The sequence below is a fragment of the Gasterosteus aculeatus genome, chromosome 4 (assembly GCF_964276395.1).
Source record: "Gasterosteus aculeatus chromosome 4, fGasAcu3.hap1.1, whole genome shotgun sequence".
Classification (NCBI taxonomy): domain Eukaryota; kingdom Metazoa; phylum Chordata; class Actinopteri; order Perciformes; family Gasterosteidae; genus Gasterosteus; species Gasterosteus aculeatus.
Genome location: NC_135691.1, coordinates 14,020,541 through 14,043,243, shown reverse-complemented (window position 1 = coordinate 14,043,243; position 22,703 = coordinate 14,020,541). Strand labels below are relative to the sequence as shown.

At 43.0% G+C, this 22,703-nt stretch overlaps 1 long non-coding RNA gene across 1 annotated transcript; it reads left to right on the top strand.

Annotated features, from left to right (window-relative positions):
• The first annotated feature begins 18,805 nt into the window (after positions 1-18,805).
• On the top strand, positions 18,806-20,326 carry LOC120817561 (uncharacterized). Its single transcript, XR_013467389.1, has 4 exons — positions 18,806-19,301; positions 19,549-19,638; positions 19,726-19,799; positions 19,878-20,326. It is a non-coding gene; the product is annotated as an uncharacterized LOC120817561 (long non-coding RNA).
• The last annotated feature ends 2,377 nt before the right edge of the window (positions 20,327-22,703 follow it).

The following is a 22,703-nucleotide window of genomic DNA, read 5'->3' as shown; positions in this document are numbered from 1 at the left end:
TCCTTCATCTGCAGAAGACCACTGAGCATCTGCAGGCTAATTGTCTCTTTTATTTTCCAGTGTCTGGCAAACCGTATAGCAGAGCTTTACGATGCAAGAACTGGAAAGCCGCTGTCTTTCCCTGATGGGAACAGAAGCTCACACAGAAGTGAGCCAGTGTCTGGTCGGTCATTTGGTCTTTAGAGGACAGGCCGATTGTAAATCTGACTATGAAGATATTCAATTAGACATCTCGCTAAAAAGCTCAACAGAATAATAATGAATATGTCGCCTTGGGGTTGTGTCTTAGAAGCCCCCCACCCCCTCAACGCTGAGTTCATTTACCTATGATAATACGCTATCTCACGCTGCACTAGCTTTGTTCTTGTTCTTCAGTCTCTGAGGAATATCCCTCTTCGCAGAAGAAAAAAACCTGGTGGTAAACATTTTAACATCTGATTCTTGGCAGGGATTTGAGAGAGCAGAGTAAATAATAAGAGCAATGATCTGTTCCACATGGAAAATTCTTTGTGACTGTGAGGTATTACATCACTTAACGGTAGGACTGAAAAATAAAAATGAATTAGCACCTCCAGAGAGAAGAAACAGATCCAAGATTTCAAGGGTAGCAAAATCTCAGCCAATATATTTTCTCTTACATTAGCTGGTGCCCTGCTACATTTAGAGATATACAATACGCCTGATGAATAAATGTAAGTCTTGGTCACAAGCCCAAATATTTTCCATGTTTATTAAACTATGGTGCCATTAAACTACTTGTATTCTACTTTAACTAGAGCAAGGCTCGCATTGTACAGCTATCAAAAGTGTATGGCTGCATTTCATATCAGAAACTACAGGAAGGCGGATTCTTCCTATTTCTTTTATGTACAAAGGGAAAAAATAATGTGGTGCATGTCAACCTTTTCAAAGCGGGAACTTCTGTGAACTCAGCACATTTCAAACTCGTAAAATACAATTGAACTAAACAACTGGTGGTTGGAGACGAAGGTCTTAATTGGCATGTGATTGCCTTTCATTAGTCATCGTAGGAATGCTTGATGCTTTTCAATGCCAGTAGCTGTGTGGAAACACACGGATCCAACAGATGGCAACATTGTTCCTTCAGAACAGGTTACTTGGATGTGTGCCAGTGAGGTACGGCCGCATCGACAAAACCCTCTGAAATAAAAACAGCCATCAAATACAAGTGTGGGCGATGACGATGTGACTAATTGTTGCCATGGTGATCTGCTCTTTGAGATAACGTCTGACGGTAAGGGAGTGAGCCGTACGGGGAGCAAAGGAGAAAAAAAGGGATGGAAAGGGGAGGAGAGGAACCCAGTGAAAGAAAAGGACCATTTTTATATCAGGGGAAGGAGGAGAAAGGAAAGACGCGGCCCTAGAATGTAAGAACAATTTAATGTCCCCCAGTCATTTCAGCCATGTAAATACCTTGTGACTCATTTATTCAAGAAGTGGCCTCCATCCTCCAAGAGTGTCACTTGTCATTCCACAATTACTGCTGTTCAAAATGGGTTGAAGCATTTCACATCACAGCTGCATAATAACACGGTAACAGCGGAGTAATAGTTTCATAGTCAAGAGGTATAAATTAAGTGACGCCACGAAATTAATGACCAGACAACATTCGTGCTTGTCACTAATTTACGTTACCTAAAGGCCGCCGCAGTTCTCCGACATGCTTGAAAAACTACGTTAATATGAACCAAAGACTTCTTTTTCTTCTTGAGTAGTCTTATTATGATGATGAGGGCCTGGTGTTGTAACCGTTAACCAGGTTAACGCAGTGAGCATGGTAGTAATCGGCTGGTTGCCGTCTGGAACCAGACAGGCGGATGTCGGCACTGCAGCATTCAGTGTGTCTGGTAACAATATATGTTGTGTCTCACGTTTGACTAAATAAATGTTAAGTGATGACATAAATGGCATACAAATAATAATAAGGTCGCAGGGGTTAAGGTTTTTATCATTCTTAATGGCTATCCGTGTAATACATTAAAAATGCCTCTGACGTGAATAAAGAGAAAAGAATGTTGCAGAACTACAATGAACAATTGGACAGATTTTCTCTCTTTCTGATTGCACTGATTTTTACATTCATTATATCACGTTAACGTTAACAATAATAATTTTGCATGTCTTCTGAGGGATGACTGACAAGGTGTGCTGTCAGTGTTGCGCTGGTGTTGCTAGCAACTTTCATTTAAAAAAAATGGAAACACCAGGCTCGGTTTTTACAAGACAAATTGTGACATGAATTGGACATGAAAAGCGAAAGAGGTTCTTACACTCTTTTAATTATGTTCTGATCTCTCTAGCACCATTCTTCCAAAAGTCAAAAAAACATGCTCATGGGTTTCTGTCTGAGAGAAAATGACACTGCAGTTACCAACATGCACTTATTCCTTCAACAACCTGCAGGATCCTTTCATCATCAGTCGTTTACTGTGACCGAGGCTGCATGTCTGGCGCGTCTGTGTTGGGTTCTCAAGCAGCGTTGCCCCCACAGCAAGTGCAGAGTCGGGGTCCGCTGTTTTAATGTCGTTCCAGTGATAGAAGCCCACAGACCGTTGCATCAGCCCTTCCTTCTTGCTTCACAGGACAATGAACACTGGATTCTATAACGCGAGACAGGGAAAGTGAGGATAAGGAACATGCACGTAAAAGAACAGAGTCTTCTTTTCAACAGCATTACTGATCAAAAAATCTGATAATTACGGTTTTTGCCATGATCATGTTCAGTCCACCGCCGGGTTGGATATTTCCCCTTGGCGTTTTCTGAGACCGCGCCGTACTGTTGTGTAATATCACATGTGTGCTTCTAGGGAAAACTCGGCTTGTCACAGTCCTGTGTGTCATATGACAACGTGCTACCTGGCAATAGTTCCCACTAGGGGTGAGTGATAAGAGGGCAGCCGCAGATAAGATGTTGGCTATTCTGCAGGTGCCAGGGGCCCACACCATTTACGAGGGGCGGGGGGGGGCTGATCACTTTTAAAGAAGTGATTTTGATGCCACTCACCAAAAATGATTATTTTGGGGTGTTTTTTCTTGCAAATGGCAGCCACCACTACATGTGACTCACTCCCACAACTGCACTGTGCCCAACAATGACGCAGGAATGTGGATTTGTCTTCACTCCCACACAGGCTGGTGCTGAACGACATTGGAGCGACGAGTCCTGAGGATTGTGACATGATACATGTTGTCTTTCGCAGAGCAACATTCGTCGGTAGTACTTGTCAAGGTGCTCCTACTGCTCATCCTCGTGCCTGTGAAACCAGGCCTCATTCTCGTTTTCCCCTTCACGTTTCTTACTAAATGAACTCAAAAAGCCTCTGTTTTGTCAATTTTCTAATGCAGCAAAATTGTGTGTTTTTTCTTCTCTCCGGCCACACGTACCCGGAGAGTAGGCCTTTTTTTCATGTGACGCATCCCCGGGTGTCCCCTCTGCTGTTTACAGGACAACTTGTTTCTGCTACAGACTCTCAGCAGGGGTGTGTTAACTTAGTGGGGCCTCTGTGGGCACATACACACCAGGCTAGGTTTTTTTTGGTGTGTATGTGTGCATTTATGCACTTCTTTGTGTGCTTTGCGTAAGCTCGAACTAGACAGTTGTGAGGAAATCCAAGTAATAGCAATCAGCTAAGGCTTCATTAAAATGTAAATTCTACCCGAGCCTCTTGTGAGTCTTTACAGTGCTTCCAAAATAACCGAGCATAGGCCTTCTGGGGATTTAGCGTATGATCTAATCTGTGTGTCTTTTTTGAAACTTCCCTTCCTTCTTTCCGCAAGCAGGACCGGAGCGCCACATCTGATTTGGGGGAACAGAACACTTAGAAGCGAGGCCTGGCCAGCTTTCAGACCGTTTCTGCTTTCCTTGTTTGTTTGCTTTTCAAGAGCAGCACAAAGCTAATTAGACAGCTGGTGTTGAGCCAATTTATGTCCCTCAGTCTGTTGTTTACCCACTTTTTGCATAATTCAGACGTGATTGTTCACACGAATGATGCCGCTACATGGTCACAAGTGGCCATTTGGTAATTTTCCTGGGTGGAACCTGAGTGGCAGGAAGCTGGGCTTATTCGGTTTTGGGAGGCACATGTTGGTTGATTGTGTGTTGCTGCGTCCTAAGCACTCATCAATTTGCAATTAAGACCGATACACAATTAGCAACAAGCCAAAGGGATAACACTGCCATTCCAGATCAAGTAGCAATGGTATGCTGGTATGTTTGGTTGCATATCTTCACTCAAAGGAGAGGTCAAACCACATCGCTTGAACTTTTGAGAAGACCAACAATAAAACAATACAGCTCTTTTAAACACAGCTGGATTTACATGAGTTATTATGGTATCAATATTAAACGCCGTGAAACCACCACCCAGCGGCCTTTCTGTGTGGAGGTCTGCATGTTCTCCCCGTGTCTGCGTGGCTTCTCTAGGAGTACTCTGTCTTCCTCCCACACTCCAAAGACATGCGTTGGGGATCAGTTTGATTGGTGACTCTAAATTGCCCGTATGTGTGTGGATGTGAGTGTGAATGGTTGTGTGTCTCTGTGTCAGACCTGCGATTGACAGGCGACCAATACAGGGTAATGCCCGTCTCTCATCTGAAGTAGCCTGGGAGTGACTCCAGCCCCTTTAAAGATGACTGACTGATATGAAATACTTCTGAAACTAAGGTCAATAAAACAAGATTTGACACGAGCAAACACATTAAGAGAAGAAATAATACGTTCACAAGGAGAGGGTAGCAATATAATTTAGCTCACATTAACCTTTACAATTCTACTCTGCTACATTTTCAAAGGAAAAATTGTACTTTGTCTTTACTGCATTCAGAATTCAGAAATTTGTTAAATATAATAAACCAAACAGACTTAGACTAATTAATAAGTAAGTTTAGTTGTGATACTTAAATAATTCACTTGACTTTTTTGTGTTACTAACACTATGGTAAAGTATTCACTTTGTGTATCTTGCTTGTATCAGATGCATAATGTCTCATTTATAATTGTAGTATTGCGGTGAGAAAAAAAAACATGGGTTCAGACATTTTTTCTCTACTTAAACTGCAAAATAGGTCTTTCTCAAAAATGACGCAACGCTTTATTTGACATGTTTGAGTGATGTGACCTTTTGTCTCCAACCTCACATTAAGACAGATCAAATTAAGAACAGTGACATGTTTCATCCATCCATCCATCTTGGGTATCTGCTTATGCTGCTCAGAGTCCCTGGGAGCCGCAGCCTATAGATGCCGTAAACTCTGCAGGCCCCCAGTCGGTCACAAGGCCAACACACAGACACACACACACATTCACTCTCATATTCACACCCACAACAGGAAGTGAAAAGTCTCGAATGCACAAGACCTGCATGACCACGCACATAAGAGCAGAACACGCAAACTCCACACATCTCCTGCTGGGAGGCAGCAGAACAGAATCGCTGAGTCATACTCATTGGAACAAAAAGCTAAGTTCTCCCCATTTCTCCCTGGAGGAAAGCTGCAGACTTAGTTGGTGGTTAAATGTGAGGAATTGTAAAAACTACAAAAAATGTCAAACATCAATATGCTGCAATCTGATGTAGTAAAGTTGTTCTTTCCCAGGTTGTTTGTTGTATTTTAATGTGCACTTGAACAGCAGAATTTATTTTGACGTTTATCACTAAAAGGTAATACGGAAATGTACCAGTCATGAGGTAAAATTGAAACAGTTTTTTTTATAAAAGGTAAACCATCACATTTCTACTCGCCCGTCTCCTCTGTGACAAACTGGCCAGAAGCCGGAGTGTGTTCGATTAGAGGAGGTCACCACATGGGAGTGATTCAACTTTGATGAAACAAACGTCGGCCCACATATTGATATGTTGGTTTGGGGCTTTTCAACCTGTCACTCTGCCGGAGTGACACACAAAGTATTTTTAGAGAAGAATTATAATACCTATTTGGTACAAATTACACAAAGAATACGTTATGATGCAAACAATAACACAGTATATTGCTTTACAAATTAATCGTTATTCGGTCAACTGTTGAATTAATTTTCAGTTATTATTATATAGTGAACTTCAGGAGAAAGAATCAGGATGTATTTGAATAAGAAGCCAGTTTGTTTCTATAAATATGAGAATCAGTCATCTTGTAATCTAGGTGAAGATCTGAAGACATAACAAAGAGCCAACGAATGAGAAATTATCGCACAAGTTGAATCCCTTTCCTGTGATAATGTATGTATGTCATTACTGAAAGTACATCCATTCATACAGCATTAATAAATGACAGCTTTGTGTAAGATCCGGGGTTTGAGAATCAATGAAGTCAGAGAGCTAACGTAATTAAATTGCTCCTACAGATGCAATTAAAATGTTAACGAAATATGAATCAAATTACAAGATTCAGTACAGAAGATCATGGTAAATATATGTGCTATATGTGTTTAATTTCTAAAATGATCCACACACCCACAGAGACTCTCAGACATCATGCTGCTTAACAATCGGTGCATTTGTGACAACCACAGCTGAAAAGACCTTCAGTTTTTCCCAAGTGAAAAGCTCAGTAGCATTAAGTTAGAATAATAAAACTCTTTCATGCTGCAGAGCACAAGCTTTTGAAGGCAACACAAGTTGGTGTGTGTGCAGTTGGTGTTAAATACCACCGCTGCTACAGGACAAACTCTTTCTCTTTACATAAATACTGAAGACTGTTTAATGAAGCGCAGCCAGTTGCACCGCATTGCATAACATGCTGCACGAATACACACAGCGTGAGAATGCATAATGTATTTATTGTATCCAGAAGGATTCTGTGTAGATGGGCTCCTGTCGGTCGAGCATGATGTCCCGCTGGACCAAGTGAACCAGTTATGTCTGTGTTAGTTGTTTGTTAGTTGCTTCACTTCCCTAAACACAGATTCCCACCACCTTCACATTACCGCCCTTAACAAACCCACGCAGTGTTTTCTAATTGCCTAATGTTTCAATTGTGCCAAAAAAAAGGATATTTGTCAGAACATCATTTATATTGTTACGCATGAGATTGAAGATTAAAGAGAGAAGAAAAAAATTGTGAGGATTCAATGAAAATTGAGGAAATATATTTAAACATTTATTAACTACTGCTCTCTAGACCAAAGTATGCTTTGGATAAAAGTTGGCATATCGAGCTGTGGAAAAGCATCAGACAAGGGAGTAATTGGTTTCTAAGGGACACGTGGAAGGGTGTCAACTGAAAGGTTACAAAAGGCCATCAGACGTGCAGCTTCCCACACCAATGACCATTTTTAATGGTCATCATCTCCCATTCACGTTGATCCTTTCATCAGCACAGGTATAGGTAGCTTGACATAAATCTATACCTGTAGGTACTTTTCATCTGCAAACTTAATTTTATGTAACATGAAAAGTTTAGTGGAGTGGGGGGTCAGAGACGGGCCAGGAAAGGAAAAAGCAATAATGCAAAAGTAATAAGGAATGCACTGCCCTGAAAGAATACATTTGCTGATTTGTTTGCCTAAGCCTTTCGGTAGTTTTGTGCATATTTCCTACTTATGCATCTCACCATTGGACTAAAATAGAGGAAAGCTGCATTTTGACTGCAAGGTCTCTGTTCAAATGTGACTCTTTATGTCGTCAGACTGTGACCCTGTGCTTCTGCCAGTCATCCCCTCAGCCCTGAGGGGAACAGCCTGTCTTTATCACGGAGGCCTTCCATCCACTGCTGTCCTTTTGTTTCAGACTCTATTCATAGATCATGAAAAGCGAGACGTCTTTTCTCTCTCCCTATTTAATCCTATTTTTGTCCTTGTGCAGCTTGATTAAGTCGCCACGTGCGAGGCTGTATCCTCTCGTAGCCTCATCCTTGCAGTGTAATAAGAATCGACGCATGTCACATACCCCTTATGCACACATACACAAACACATCCACATACGTGAGAAGAAGGCTACAAGTAGGGAATGCATGTCTTTTCTCGTCAACAAACCAAATCAATCAGCGATCACGTGCATCAAAGTGAAGCAAAACTGGGCTTTATGTGATTCCTGTAAAGCACGTTAAATGTGTGGTGTTGTGTGTGTGCCTGGTTTTGCAATGCCTGCGTGAGCCGTGTACAGTATCTGCTCCCAGAGTACTTAGCCAGAGGATCTGTCTACTATTTGAATAAGGGCAGTCAGTCACTGGCACTAAAGAGAACATTCATCAAGCACTTTCACAGCTTACACCTGTTTCTGCGGGCTAAGACGGACATGCTGGGGCGGCTGCAGCGCCACAATCCCTCAACGCGCTTTCCCAAGTGTTCCTGAGAGGTGGGGGGGGGGGGGGGGGGCTGCACACACATTTCACTCCTACTGATTTTTGCATGTGCCCCCCCCCCCTCCCTCCACCCCCCAATGTACATCACCATTGATAGGCAAATAAAACTAAATGGCCTCGGCGTAACGGCGCGTCGACGTGGTTCTCTGCTAACGTTTCTAAATCACAGATTTACCTGCATCGCGGTGTCGGTGGTGCTTTGCAAACCACATCACAGCGTCGGGTCGGGGGATCTGACCTCACACACAGCGGGGGGGGGGGGTTTGATACACTCGTTGGCAGTAATAGGCTGGTATAGAGGCCCCCCGCTCCTCCTTGTTAAACTGCTGGATTCTAGCACTGCTTAATCTCCAGCAATTATGACAGATGTGTTCTAGACATGTTAAAGGGCTGACTGCGATGCACAGCAACCCAGTGGTCTTACCTTAGAGTGTTTCTTCCGCTCAGCGCTCTGCAGCATCACATCAGTGAAATTGGGCATTTATAGCTTCACACCACATGCCTCTGTTTGCTGGAGTGTGTGTGTGTGTGTGTCCTTTTGGTGCCCACTTCAGTGTGCATTTCCTTATATGGACAGGACATGGGCATTATTAATGTGATCCATCCATACTCCTTCACATTTTCCTTCCGGCCACCTCAAGTTTGGATATTACACTCTTATCTTCGTTGTTCTGCTGGTGTCTGCAGTAGTCTGGCTATCGATTTCCTTTAATATTGTATTTGCAGAAAATACGAAGAACGTGGGCTTTAATATTTCCTACACTCTGTAACATCTGGTCTGGGGTTGCTAAGTAACACGTGGCATGGCAGTGTTTGATGTGTGTGCTCTTGGTAAAAGGCTTTGATCCTCAGCACACTGACAGACTCTCCACACAGCTGCCTTCCCCTGGTAGTTTTGGCACCTCATCACACTATGGAGAATAAAACGGAACGAAAGTGAAATGGAATACCTATCTTGTTTGGCAAAGTAGAAAAGGGAAGCTGTCCAGAAAAGTTTAAGGCCTGAAACTATTTCCATTAACAGCGGTGCAGGATAAGGCAGGCGGTCACGCAGGTCACAAGTCGTGTGAAAAAAGAGAGACAGCAGTTCTCTGAAAGCAACAGTGTGCGTGATGTTATGCACTCATCAAGGATAAAACTAATTTAGACTATTTTGATATAATAGACATCTAAAGGAATAGATTTAACACAAGGGTTGGTATATTAATGAAAGTATTGTTGAAATCGAATGACATTTGGGACTTTAAAATTAAGGCATATCTGTATTGCTTGTGATCAAACACGTTCAAAAACAGGGAAACATTTTCTAACTAACTGCTCCGATGGTGAAACTATTACTATCTGTTGCTTGAAAAGACACCTTATAGCATCTATTTTTAAGTTGATGAGTAAAGTTGCACCATTTCTGTTTTTAATGCATTATTTAACAACAATAAATAATGCAACATTATTGCAAGAACAAACATTCAAATCAGCATATAAAAGACCCCCCTCTCCGTACTACTATTGTAAATAATAACCAATCATGATACATGTATCATCTACCAAGGACAGTTAGTTATAGGGTAACTTTTGGCCTGTGACAAATACAAATTGGAAGACAAACAAAGCCCAGCAACTACATAAAAAGAAAAAAATGTTAGATTAATTGTAATAATTGATTAATTGTTAGATTATATATTTCTGTGTTTGCTTATTTTTAAGGAACTGAAACACAAGTGTTTGCTAAGCCAGATGTGCTAATGTGAAAAATGTAGTTTCCGGTGGGCAACAAAATAGTACGAAAAACATCACATTCAATTTTCCCCCAGATCTGCACAAAACTGAGCCAAGTCAGAAGGCGGAGATGGAGACAATCATAGTGCGAGTGCGGGAGACGAACGGGCCCTGCACATGAGCGCATGGAAGGTGTGTGAGGTTATTACGGGTTTGATTATTGAGTTCCACAGGGCAATTGGCTCAAATGAGGGCTGACAGCTTCGCAGAGCGCCAAACAGCTGGAGAGCTCCACTTCCAGCAGCCACATTAAGACCGTTTCACTCCCAGGTGCATCGGCTGCTATGATCTGTGATTAAGGCATAACTAATGAAGAGTTGGTGAAAGTAATTTGGTGCCACTGCATCAGCAGACAGTTTCAAGATGCTGGACTGTGTCTTCATAGCTTTAGAAAAATAATTGTGACACTGACTGGATTTAAGGCAGAAATTCAGCGCTGAACACATTATTTACAAGCTACTTACACGCTTATCGTCCTCAAATAGACTAAGTGCATTATCATGAGCTCCCCTGTCACCGCCATTTCAATACGTGTCAATTTACGCCAACACAGCGTTACACACGTGTCATTCCAACTCATTTACCGATTCATATCTGTAACCTAGCAACAAATCAACAGCTGGCAGCTAGGCAACAAATTAACCAGTTTCATTGCTTTGTACTGCTGAGAGAATACACCATGTTACATTACATTACATGTCATTTAGCTGATGCTTTTATCCAAAGTGACGTACAATAAGTGCATTCAACCATAGGGTACAAACTCAGAAGAACAAGAAACAAGAAAGTGCAATTTCCTCAAATAAGCCAATTTACAATTTGCTATAGATGAGTGGCGATATAAGTACAATTTAAGTGCTACAATTTGTTAATCTTTTAGTCGAGGTAGAGTCTGAAGAGGTGTGTCTTTAGTTTGTGTCGGAAGATGTGGATGCTCTCTGTGGTCCTGGTGTCTTCAGAGAGCTCGTTCCACCATTTCGGAGCAAGGACAGCAAAGAGTCGTGATCTAGTCGAGTGTTTTGCTCTTTATGAGGGAGGGACGAGCAGTTTTGCAGATGCAGAGCGGAGAGTGTGGGTCGGGATGTAGGGTTTCACCATGTCCTGGATGTAAGCTGGACCCGATCCATTCACAGCATGGTACGTGAGCACCAATGTTTTGAACTGGATCCGGGCGGCCACTGGTAGCCAGTGAAGAGAGCGGAGGAGTGGAGTAGTGTGGGAGAATTTCGGAAGGTTAAAGACCAGTCGAGCTGCTGCAGTCGGGATGAGCTGCAGAGGTTGAATGGTGGTAGCAGGGAGACCTGCCAGGAGGGAGTTGCAGTAGTTCAGGCGTGAGATGACAAGAGCCTGAATCAGTACCTGCGCTGCCTTCTGAGTAAGAAGAGGACGTATTCTCCTGATGTTGTAGGGTGTGTATCTACAGGATTGTTTTGTCGCAGTAATGTTGGGAGTCAGGGAGAGTTGGCTGTCGAGTGTGACGCCGAGGTTCCTAGCGGTTAAAGTGGGCGCACAGAGTTGCCAAAGTTGAAAGTCAGGTCCTGGGTCAGAGAATCTTTTCAGTCTTGTCGGGGTTGATTTTCAGATGGTGGGCGGACATCCACTGAGAGATGTCAGTTAGACAGGCAGAGATCCCCGCCGCCACCTGGGTGTCATCGGCAGGACGGAACCCTGAGGAACTCCAGTAGTAAGAGGACAAGGTTCCGACACAGATCCTCGCCAGGTTACCCGGTAGGTGCGGCCGTCGAGGTAGGACGAGAGAAGGGAGAGAGCAGAGCCTGAGACACCAAGTTCCTGAAGGGAGGAAATAAGGATCGGGTGGTTGACTGTGTCAAATGCAGCAGAGAAGTCCAGAAGGATGAGGACAGAGGAGAGAGAGGCGGCTCTAGCAGTGTGGAGTTGTTCTGAGACAGCAAGGAGAGCAGTCTCTGTGGAGTGGCCTGCCTTGAAGCCTGACTGGTGGGGGTCAAGGAGGTTGTTATGGTGGAGATAGGAGGAGAGTTGGTTAAAGATCGCACATTCAAGAGTTTTGGACAAAAAGGGAAGAAGAGAGACTGGTCTGTAGTGGTTTTCTTCAGAAGGGTTGAGGGTAGGTTTCTTCAGGAGAGGGTTGACTCTTGCCTCCTTCGGAGAATTGGGAAAAGAGCCAGATAACAGAGCATTGTTGATGAGACAGGTGAGGAAAGGAAGAAGGTCAGGTGCAATAGCTTGTAGAATATGTGATGGAATGGGGTCAAGAGGGCAGATGGTCGGACGGGCACAGGTTACTAGGGTAAGAATTTGGTTAGGAGACAGGGGGGTGAAAGAGGAAAGTGAGGGTGATAGAGGTGAAGTCAGTGGGACGCAAGAAGTGGGAGGTGGGTTTGAGAAAGAGGAGCGTATGTCAGCTATTTTCTTGGTAAAGTAGTTGACAAAGTCACCCGGAAGAAGGGGGGAGAGGGGAGGAGGACTCGGGGGTTCGAGGAGGTTGGAGAAGATCGAAAAGAGTTTTTTGGGGTTAGAAAATGAAGATTCGATTCTGGATTGTAGAAAGAGCTTTTGGCAGCAGAGATAGAAGCAAAATAAGAGGAGAGAAGAGATCGAAATTCAAGCAGGTCATCAGGTCGTTTATATTTACGCCATCTCCATGCCTTGTGTAATAGTGCTTAGTTGTTGACTCAAACTAGAGAGCCATAATTAAATGACTTTTTGAATTCTTGTTTCTAGAAGGATTTGGCTTAATTCCAGGTGCATCAATTTGTGTTACACTTTTCCGCAAAACCGTGTCAAAGCCTGGTGGAAACAAATTGATATAATGTCTCCTGGGTGTAATATGTATGAGCATCCACTCACTGTGGCAAAATAAAATCTGGCCTGATGTTATGCACAACGTGGGTGTCGGGGCCCCTGAGCAACTCGTAATTGCATTTCATGATGGTTATTTCTTCCTCCTTACCCTTTCGTCTTGGATAAGGGAGCGCTGCGTGCGAAAGGAACGATAAGGTGTCCCTCAGGTTCAAAACATTTGTGCGCTGTTTGTCTAAAAACTTGCATTTTGACCGAATACACAGACTAATGTGTTAGATGGTAGGGTCCGCAACCCACTCTGACAGTAGCAGTAGGTTTAATTCTTACAAGATGTCTCATCAGAATGTCACATCTTGTGCTGGTGGTAAACAAGGACGAATGATGGATCACAGAATCAGGTGACAGCGGTTGGTTAATCTATTTGCAGTACTAATGCTGTGGAGAACAGTAATTTTACTAATTTTGTAAAATTAAAAATTAATTGAATTAATTAAAATTAATTTGACATATTATTCCCTTTTTATTATGATGATACACCTTCAATAAAGGGATATTGCTAAACATTCTGCCACAAAAAATGTTATTTTACAGATTTTTCCTTTTTTTATTATGATTGGGGATGGGGCCGATCCGATCCAGTATCGGTATCGGGATTTTCCGATACAACCTTTGGAGATTTCCGATATCAATGAGCCATGTCTGCGCTTTAACGTCGTCTGCTGAAATGACTCCAAAAGGGATCCCCGCCTGCTAGTCTACTAGCTGGCTGCAAACTGTGGAATGGATTACCTGAGCGTGTCTCATAACTGTCTCATTGAGCCGCGCCTCCGTTCAGGAATCCATTCCACAGTTTGCAGCCAGCTGGCAGACTAGCAGGATAGCACTGAGGCTAGACTGTTTAGCACGGCAGCCAATATCGTGCATGAAAAAAGGAATCGTCTAACTGCAGAGAGAGCAGAAATGCTCATATTCCTCAAGAAGAACCTGCCGATGTAAGATTTGTTGAACACTACATCACTTCCTCAGAGTCAACTTTGAGACATTCAATTTTTGTTTTCTTTTAAAGAATAGTTAGACTCTGGTGTTTAGTTTATTCCAGGTCATCTTAAGTGCTGTTCTGATGTTTTAAAACGTATTGTGTGTGTGTGTGTGAGACTGTGTGTCAAGTGTGTATGTGTGTGTAAGATGTTCACACTTGCACTTTTCATATTTATATATTTTTGAGACTCAAGTATTTGACATTTATGAAATTAAATAAATATTGACATGACAATCAATCTGAAACCCTTAGTTTCAAATTTGTTTTCAGAATTGTTTCTGTTAACAGGATTTCCTGTTTTCCAAACACAGCTCTGGTATCGGAATATTATCTGTATCGGCCGATATCCAAATTTAGGTATCGGGATCGGATCGGAAGTGAAAAAATGTGGATCGGTGCATCCCTAATTATGATGATACACCTTCAATAAAGTGATATCAAAAAACGTTCTGCAGTGAAAAACTGTTCTTTAACAGACTTTCCCTGTATCATTACGATCAAATATCTTCAATAAAGTGATATCACTAGATGTTCTGCAGTGAAACACTGTTATTTTACACATTCTTCATGTATTATTACAATCAAACACCTTCAATAAAGTGATAAGACAAAACATTCAGAGGCCAAAATATGTTATTTTACAGATTCCTCTTGTTTTATTACGATCAAACACCTTTAAAAAAGTGATATTACGAAAGGTTTTGCAGTGTAACACCGTTATTTTACAGATGTTTCCTGACCTATTGCAATCAAACATCATCAATAAAAGGGATACCGCTAAAAGATCTGGAGGAAAAATATATCTAGACGATTTTCAATGGATCAATTAAACTAGGGGTTGGACACTAAATTACAAAACAGTACATGCCACTATTCATTTTAAAACAAATTTATTCAACCGATTATTTATAAACAGTTCTTTAGAACCCTCCGGGAAGAATTAAAAAACTTTTCTCCATCTTGACTCTTAGTTTCTATCATGATGAGGTGTTGACTTCACCATTGAAACAGCTGGAGAAAGCAACACATTGTGCTCATGGGGTGGTGTTTTCCAATTCAGTATTATATGGTTTTCTTTAATATTGTCCAGATCCCAGGTCCCTCCATTTAATTCTAATATATGAGGACAAACATTACACTTGTAATCCAGAATCCCAACTAGGCAGTGTATTAATGAGTCAAATCAAAACATACCGCAAAAGTTCAATGAATCTTTACCAGAAGTGACGAGTGCAGATAAAAAACAATCTTCCAATCCTTGGTGCATCTGGGGAAACAAATGAGAAAAAGCTCAAAAGATTCTTTGAGAATTCCTAGAAAGTAGGCTTTTATTTTTTACCATTCCTTTAAACACTTGTATCAGATGTATCATAGCAAGGTTAAGACACTTGTAGCAAAACAAAACAAAAAAAGCCAATTGACACATCAAAATCAATCCAGCCACCTATAATTGTATTATCTGCAGCTATGTTTACCATGTAACTTGTGTGCACTGTCCACTTTGCTGCTGCAATCCTGTGAATTTCCCCATTGTAGGACTAATAAAGGAATATCTTATCTTATGTTTACCGTTGTGACAGGTGTGAGGGTCATTCCCTTAATGTAAAAAAAAAAAGATTGATCATGATGAAATGTCTTTGAAAAGTATGCCAGCTCTATGGTGCCCCTGAGAGCTCAACACACTGCCACTTAAGAAAACACATGAAACTAATCCAAACAAAAACATGCCGCAAATAAAGAAAACAGAACTTTTTCCAAAGGACACAAGTGCTGAACGCGTTTGTTGCTGCTACAGTTGGAGACTCATGAAGTTATTGAAGTCGGTTCCTTGTGTTATCCGTTAATATTTACAATGTGAACTGACTTTTGCTGACCGCTGCACGCAACTCATAGGAAAACAAAAAGGAGAAATGTTTCTCATATAACCTCAGTTTTTCTTACTCTCCTTGGCCTACTGTAACCTATACCTTGGTATACTATTTTATTTAACAATGGCTATATGATTATTATGCAGGCTACAGGCTGTTGTTACTCACTGTGGAACCGGATAGTAAAGTTTCAAATCTGTCAAATCTCCTCAAATATAATTAGAATGATTGATAAAATTCTGCTTTTCCACTCTGCACGGTCCTGCGAGGTGCATGCAGCACACTTTCCGTAGAGTAGATCAGTAGCATTAAGTCCAAAACATAAACGAACAAACACGGACCTAACTTCATGAGTCACAAACCGTAGCAACAACAAGCTTGTCCAAGCCGTGTTCATCACCTTTTAGTGTCCCCTGGAAACACTTTCGTCTTTTTCTGTATTTACTGTGTTGCCGGAATTTGCAGTGTGATTTCTAAATGCTGCACATGTATTATCAAAAAGTTGTTTTCTTAATTTGCTTGTTTTGTCATTAGCAAGTTTTTTGTTGGTTGCAGTGCACTGAACTCTTGGGGCCAACGTACAACTGAGATGCGTGCATCTCTTCTACAAGGCCACCAGACATCCAGGCGACCTGAAATTGGACTAAGTATCTTTTTCTTTAAACCAAGCTAGTCTGCTAAATTTGTTGTTAATTCTAGTGTCTTATGTTAATTTGATTGCTGATTTGCTTTAGTTCTTGTCGTTTCACTGCCAGTTCTCTTTGTTTGAAGTTATCTTGGTTGCTAGTTTGCTCAAGGTCTTTCAGTCTTTAAGTGCCAGTTTGTGTTCTAGATTCTACTATTAAGTTAACTGCCAGTGGGCCCTCCTAACTCTGCTAGGTTTTGACCTGATCTGTCTGTCTGTTTTGCCTTGTCTTCTGAAGCAAATAAGACTTGAATCCTTAAACTCTTATTTTGTCAAAACACCACATGGTGATTGTTCACTGATTAGGGTGTCAAGCTATTGGTGTTTTGCATTTTGAGGAGTTTCTGGCGAGGCCAATCGACCTTTTGTCTCCTCAACGACGGGGGAGCAGCCAGCGCAGCCGCAGCCGAATTCCACTAACGAGGGAGTATTTAACTAGAAATCGTGGGAAGTGTTAGCTTTCGCGTTTTCTTATCCTCGCAGCACGAAGACGAGCAGGACAAAGACAAAGGAGTCTTTCGTGGAGTTAAGACGAGCAGGACAAAGACAAAGGAGTCTTTCGTGGAGTCAAGACGAGCAGGACAAAGACAAAGGAGTCTTTCGTGGAGTCAAGACGAGCAGGACAAAGACAAAGGAGTCTTCGGGGCGGCTGAATGCGGCGCCTTCTTCTGCTATTTTTAATAATGTGTTTGCCCGTACCTGTTCGAATCTCTTCCCGCAGATACTACAGGCCTCGGGCTAGATCTGCTCTCTATCGTAACCTCTCCTCTCTCACCTATCCCACCCGCTCCACACATGTCCAGCACCACGTCACAGGAGGTCTCTGGAACTGCCAGTCAGCGACTCGCAAGGCAGACTTCATCTCCGGCTTTGCTATCCAGCAGTCACTTGACTTTCTCGCTCTCACCGAGACCTGGATCACACCTGAGAACACATCCACCCCAGCCGCTCTCTCCTCCGCCTTCTCCTTCAGCCACACTCCCAGGTCCACCCCATTGTCTTTTGAATTCCATGCTGTAACAGTCACTCACCCGGTACAATTAACCAACGTTGTCCTTTACCGTCCGCCAGGCTCCCTAGGTCATTTCTTGGAAGAACTGGACATTCTCCTGTCTAATTTCTCTGAAAATGAACCCCCGCTCATCCTCCTGGGTGACTTCAACATCCAGACAGAGAAGTCATCTGACCTCTTACACCTACTTTCTTCTTTCGCTCTGTCACTCAGTCCCTCTCCTCCTACTCACAAAGCCGGCAATCACCTTGACTACATCTTTATTAGAAACTGCTCTACCACTAACCTCTCTGTAACTCCACTTTATGTGTCTGATCACTTCTTCATCTCTTACTCCCTTCCACTCTCTATAACTAACAAACCTCCCTCATTGACTGACTCTGTACCTGTTTGTCGCAATATTCGCTCCCTCTCTCCCTCCTCGCTGGCATCCTCTGTTCTATCAGCTCTCCCTTCAACTGATTCCTTCTCACTCTTGCATCCGAACGCTGCTGCACAGACTCTCCTCTCAACTCGTTCCTCCTCTCTAGACTCTCTCTGCCCTCTTACGACACGACGGACTGGCAAATCCCCTCCGGGCCTTCTCTATGTGGTTTTCTCCCGGTGCTCGGGTTTTCAAAAAATGTTATTTCATGTTTTATATCTGTTTGTGTTATAGGAAGCTCGCCCATGAATAATCGTGTAAGTCAGCGGTCGGGAACCTATGGCTCTTCCGGTGACTGCATATGGCTCCCAGTTGAAAAAAATAATAAAAATCAGTTTGGAACTGATTTTAAAATACTTAAACAAAAAAAGACGATTACCGTGCATTTCAGGCTGCGTGGACAGAGGAATTTGCACTTGTGGACAGAGCAGGATCTGCGGTATGTCTAATATGCAATCATAAAATTGCATCGATGAAACGGTCAAAGATAAAGCGGCACTTCGATACGCACCATGCTTCATTCGCATCGAAATATCCAGAGTGTCTCATGAGTGTGCAGTGACAATTACCGACCTGACATCCATCTACGGCGGCAAATCCCTGTCAAAATTCGAGAGCGCAAATCGAGTTGATGCGCGCGCGTAAATCAAACATCCGCGAGCAAAAGTTTGTCCCCCGCGAGATACTTGCTCGCTTGCGGAACGTGAACTTTGTTGCTCGCGAGGTTAACCTCTGCTCGTGCTCGAAGGTGTTTTCTATGGTTGCTTATGCTTATGAAGTCACATAAGCATTATCAGAAACAAACAACAGACAGGTTGAGCAGACACATTTTGACCAGAAAATACCCAGGGCCCATTAGGTGTATGTAACCACCCCCACACAAAAGCATCTATTTAGGTATTTGGGGGAATTTTTAAACAACTTTGTTGCAGTACGTGGTTACAGAGAGTTTTAGATACTCTTGTCTACAAGGATCCTATTTTGCCACCCTGAGCGACGATGGAACACCTTGGTGGTGAGTAGTGTGTTTTATTGTTGATTACGTGTTTTAGTAAAACAAGCATTATACTTACAAGTATATATTCATTAAGGTTTCTCAACGATATGACAGTCCAGAGGGGGGTTAACCATCTAAAGCATCGATGAGGTCTAGTGATTTTATAATTGTTTTATTTTCTCCATCTTAACGTATTTAAATTGTATTTACATGTATGCAAATATCTTTTAGAAAGCGACTGCAGACAGGATCCTAAAGATGGTGGAAGGCTAACTACAAAAAGCGTGGAAACAGGCCTGCAGACCGAGCTAAGAAACCTTCAAGAAATACAAAAACAACTCCCAACAAGCATTGAGTGGCTTACCACAACCCTCAACAAGTAAGCCGTCCTTGGATGGTAAGGACGTGAACCGCATGATATTATAACATTTGAGACCTTTCACCTACTTATAGAACTTTTGTCAAACATTCTCCAGGGTGTTCTCCAAAAGGACCAAAGTGGGTTAAACCCACAATAAAAACGCCTGCGATAGAGTCCACATCCAAGGACATGTGGGGAGGAATTGAAGTTTTTATTGGCCGATATAGCAACATTTTAGGTCTTTATCTACATTATATAACATTCAAAAATGTTTTCTACTCAGGGCTGTGGTATCCATCAGAAGGCCCCGCGGTGTTTAAACCTCCAATAAAAAGGCCCGCGTTAGCTCCCACCCGTCAGGACACCAGGGGAGGTAATAAAGTTGTTAGTGCGTGTGTAATGTAATAATATCTCTACCCACTTTATATAACTTGTGTTATATAAAAACATTTTTACACAGGTCTATAGTTTCCTCCCAAACAGGCACGAGGTGATAAACACATGCAAAAGGTTAAACACACAAAAGGTTAAAAGGTATGTATCAATCGAGACATATTTTTGGGTTTGAGCTTATGTGCATATATTTATACACTTTCTTTTATTATTGTGCAGACAGCCTTTGGCGGCGTGGACTACACCGAATGAAGAGCCGGAACTTTTTACCTCAAGATACGACGACCTAATAAGCGATGAGGAATAATACACCGTGTTGAGGACCTCGAATCGGACCTGAGAGGAGGCGAGACCAGAAGGCTGTAGGTGAGCAGAGAGAGGACGCTGCGCTGGTTGTACCGAATGCCGAAGAGAATGACCGACATGGCGAGTTGTTAAAGGAGATCCGGGATTTGCGCCACACCACCCAGAATTTAACAGCATTCGTGACCAAACTCTGTAAATCGCAGGACGAGACCAAGCAAACCATAAAACATAATATGGCAGTATAAGAGAAAGCCGGTACGACTATCATAGACCTGCAATTAAATGAATTAAGAAATAAGAATTTACATCTAAAACTAAATACTAAAATTAATAAACTAAAAACATTAAACTTAAAAAAAAAAGTTTTCTCCCATCCTGCGAATCAATATTGTCACTCCCCCTGTGACATCATCGATGGAAGCGGCTTTGATATAGACACTGTGACATCATCGATGGAAGCGGCTTTGATGTATACACTGTGACATCGTCGATGGAAGCGGCTTTGATGTACACACTGTGACATCATCGATGGAAGCGGCTTTGATGTAGACACTGTGACATCATCAATGGAATCGGCGGTGATGTATACACTGACATCATCAATGGAATCATTTAGGCCACGCCCCTTGGATGTAGACACTGTGACATCATCAATGGAATTGGCTGTGATGTATACACTGACATCATAATGGAATCATTTAGGCCACGCCCCTTGGATGTAGACACTGTGACATCATCGATGGAATCGGCTGTGATGCTGTATATCTACTGAAGATCCAAGGGGGGTGCCCCTTCCATTGATGTCAGTGTATACATCACATTGATGCATACAATGTGATGTATACACTGACATCAATGGAAGGGGCACCCCCCTGGATCTTCAGTTGCTGTATATCATTGTATCAATGGAAGGGGCACCCCCCTTGGATCTTCAGTAGATCCAAGGGGGGTGCCCCTTCCATTGATGTCATCAGGGACATCAATGGAATGTGCTTGTGAGTGGCTGTATAACTAGTGAAGCCCCTTCCATTGATGTCATACAATGTCATACATTGTATGCATCAATGTGACGCATTGATGCATACAATGTATGACATCAATGGAAGGGGCACCCCCCTTGGAGCTTCACTAGTTATACAGCCACTCACAAGCACATCCAACACCTACGGGGATAAGCGTTCAAGATTTAGACAGAGGATTTACACAGAAAAGGAAGGACAAAGACAGAAATTCTCCCAAAACAGAAAACAATACAATGGATTTTTCCAAAAAAATGCGTTTTTGGAAGAAGCTTGCCGCCAACCAAACGGTTGCTCCAGGGCCAAGTAATCTGCAGAACGCAGATAAGACAGATATGACAGCGGCTCAACAAACCATTATGAGTCAAGCGTCAGAGATCTCAAGTCTGAAAGAGAGTCTTCAAGATGTCAAAAAGATGTTTGAAGATCGTGAAGCAGAAGTGCAGCTTCTGGTAAGTAGGGCGATCGAGTCAAACAACCTTGAACTTGCGGACCACTTCTCAGAGAAGGCGGCCAAACTCCAACAGATCCAGACAAACTCTACACAAGAGTACGAGATTCTCCTGGCAGAACACCAAAACGTGGTTTTTGCCCTCCATGCTGAGCAGGCCAAGACAACGCAGCTGGAGGAACATAAGAACGTTCTGGAACAGAAAAGAATGTTCTTGGAACAGAAAATTGAGGTTCTGGAGGAGGGAAAGAAGGTTCTAGATGAGGAAGGGATTGTCCTGGGGGAGAAAAAAATGGCCCTGGAACAGGAAAATATGCTCTTGGGGCAGAAAAATATCACCCTGGGCCAGGAAAACATGCTCTTGGGGCAGAAAAATATCGCTCTGGCCCAGGAAAATATGCTCTTGGGGCAGAAAAATATCGCCCTGGGCCAGGACAATATGCTCCTGGGGCAAGAAAAGTTGGCTCTCCAGGACGAAAAGATGGTCCTTGGGCAGGAAAAGGAAGTCCTGGAGAAGGAAAAGATGGTTCTTGGCCAGGAAAATGTCATCCTCGAGGATATTTGCCTCGAGCTGAGGAAAAGAATTCTAGGATTCTTTGGACGGAAGATGGAGGACAGAGCCACAGAGATGGCAAAGCTGAAGAGGAAGATGGCAGATCAGGAAAGGAGGAGAGGATTTTTCCATCGCCTCTTCAGGAGAAACTCCAACAACAGTTCTCAGCAAGTGACTCTGCTTCGGTTTGGAGAGGCCTCAAACACCTCACCAACTACAAGCCAAAAACCCCCCACTCCATGAATGACCTCCGCCTGGCAGACGAGCTCAATGAGTTCTACTGCAGATTTGAAAGACAATGTCCTGATCCCATCCCCCACAGCTCCACCAACCTGCTGCAGTCCCCCTCCCCTCCCTCCCCCAGCCCATCAGGTGCTCACGCCTCTTCATCATTATCACCTTCCCCTCCCCCACCAGCAACGACCCTCTCTATTCTGGAGAGAGACGTTAACCGGCTCTTTAGAAGACTAAATCCCCGTAAGGCAGCCGGTCCGGACTCCGTTTCCCCTCACTCCCTGAAGCATTGTGCTGACCAGCTGTCTCCGGTGTTCACTGACATCTTCAACACCTCCCTGGAGACATGCCACGTACCAGCCTGCTTCAAGGCCTCCACCATCATCCCTGTCCCCAAGAAGCCCAGGATCACAGGACTCAATGACTACAGGCCCGTCGCCCTGACCTCTGTAGTCATGAAGTCTTTTGAACGGCTAGTCCTG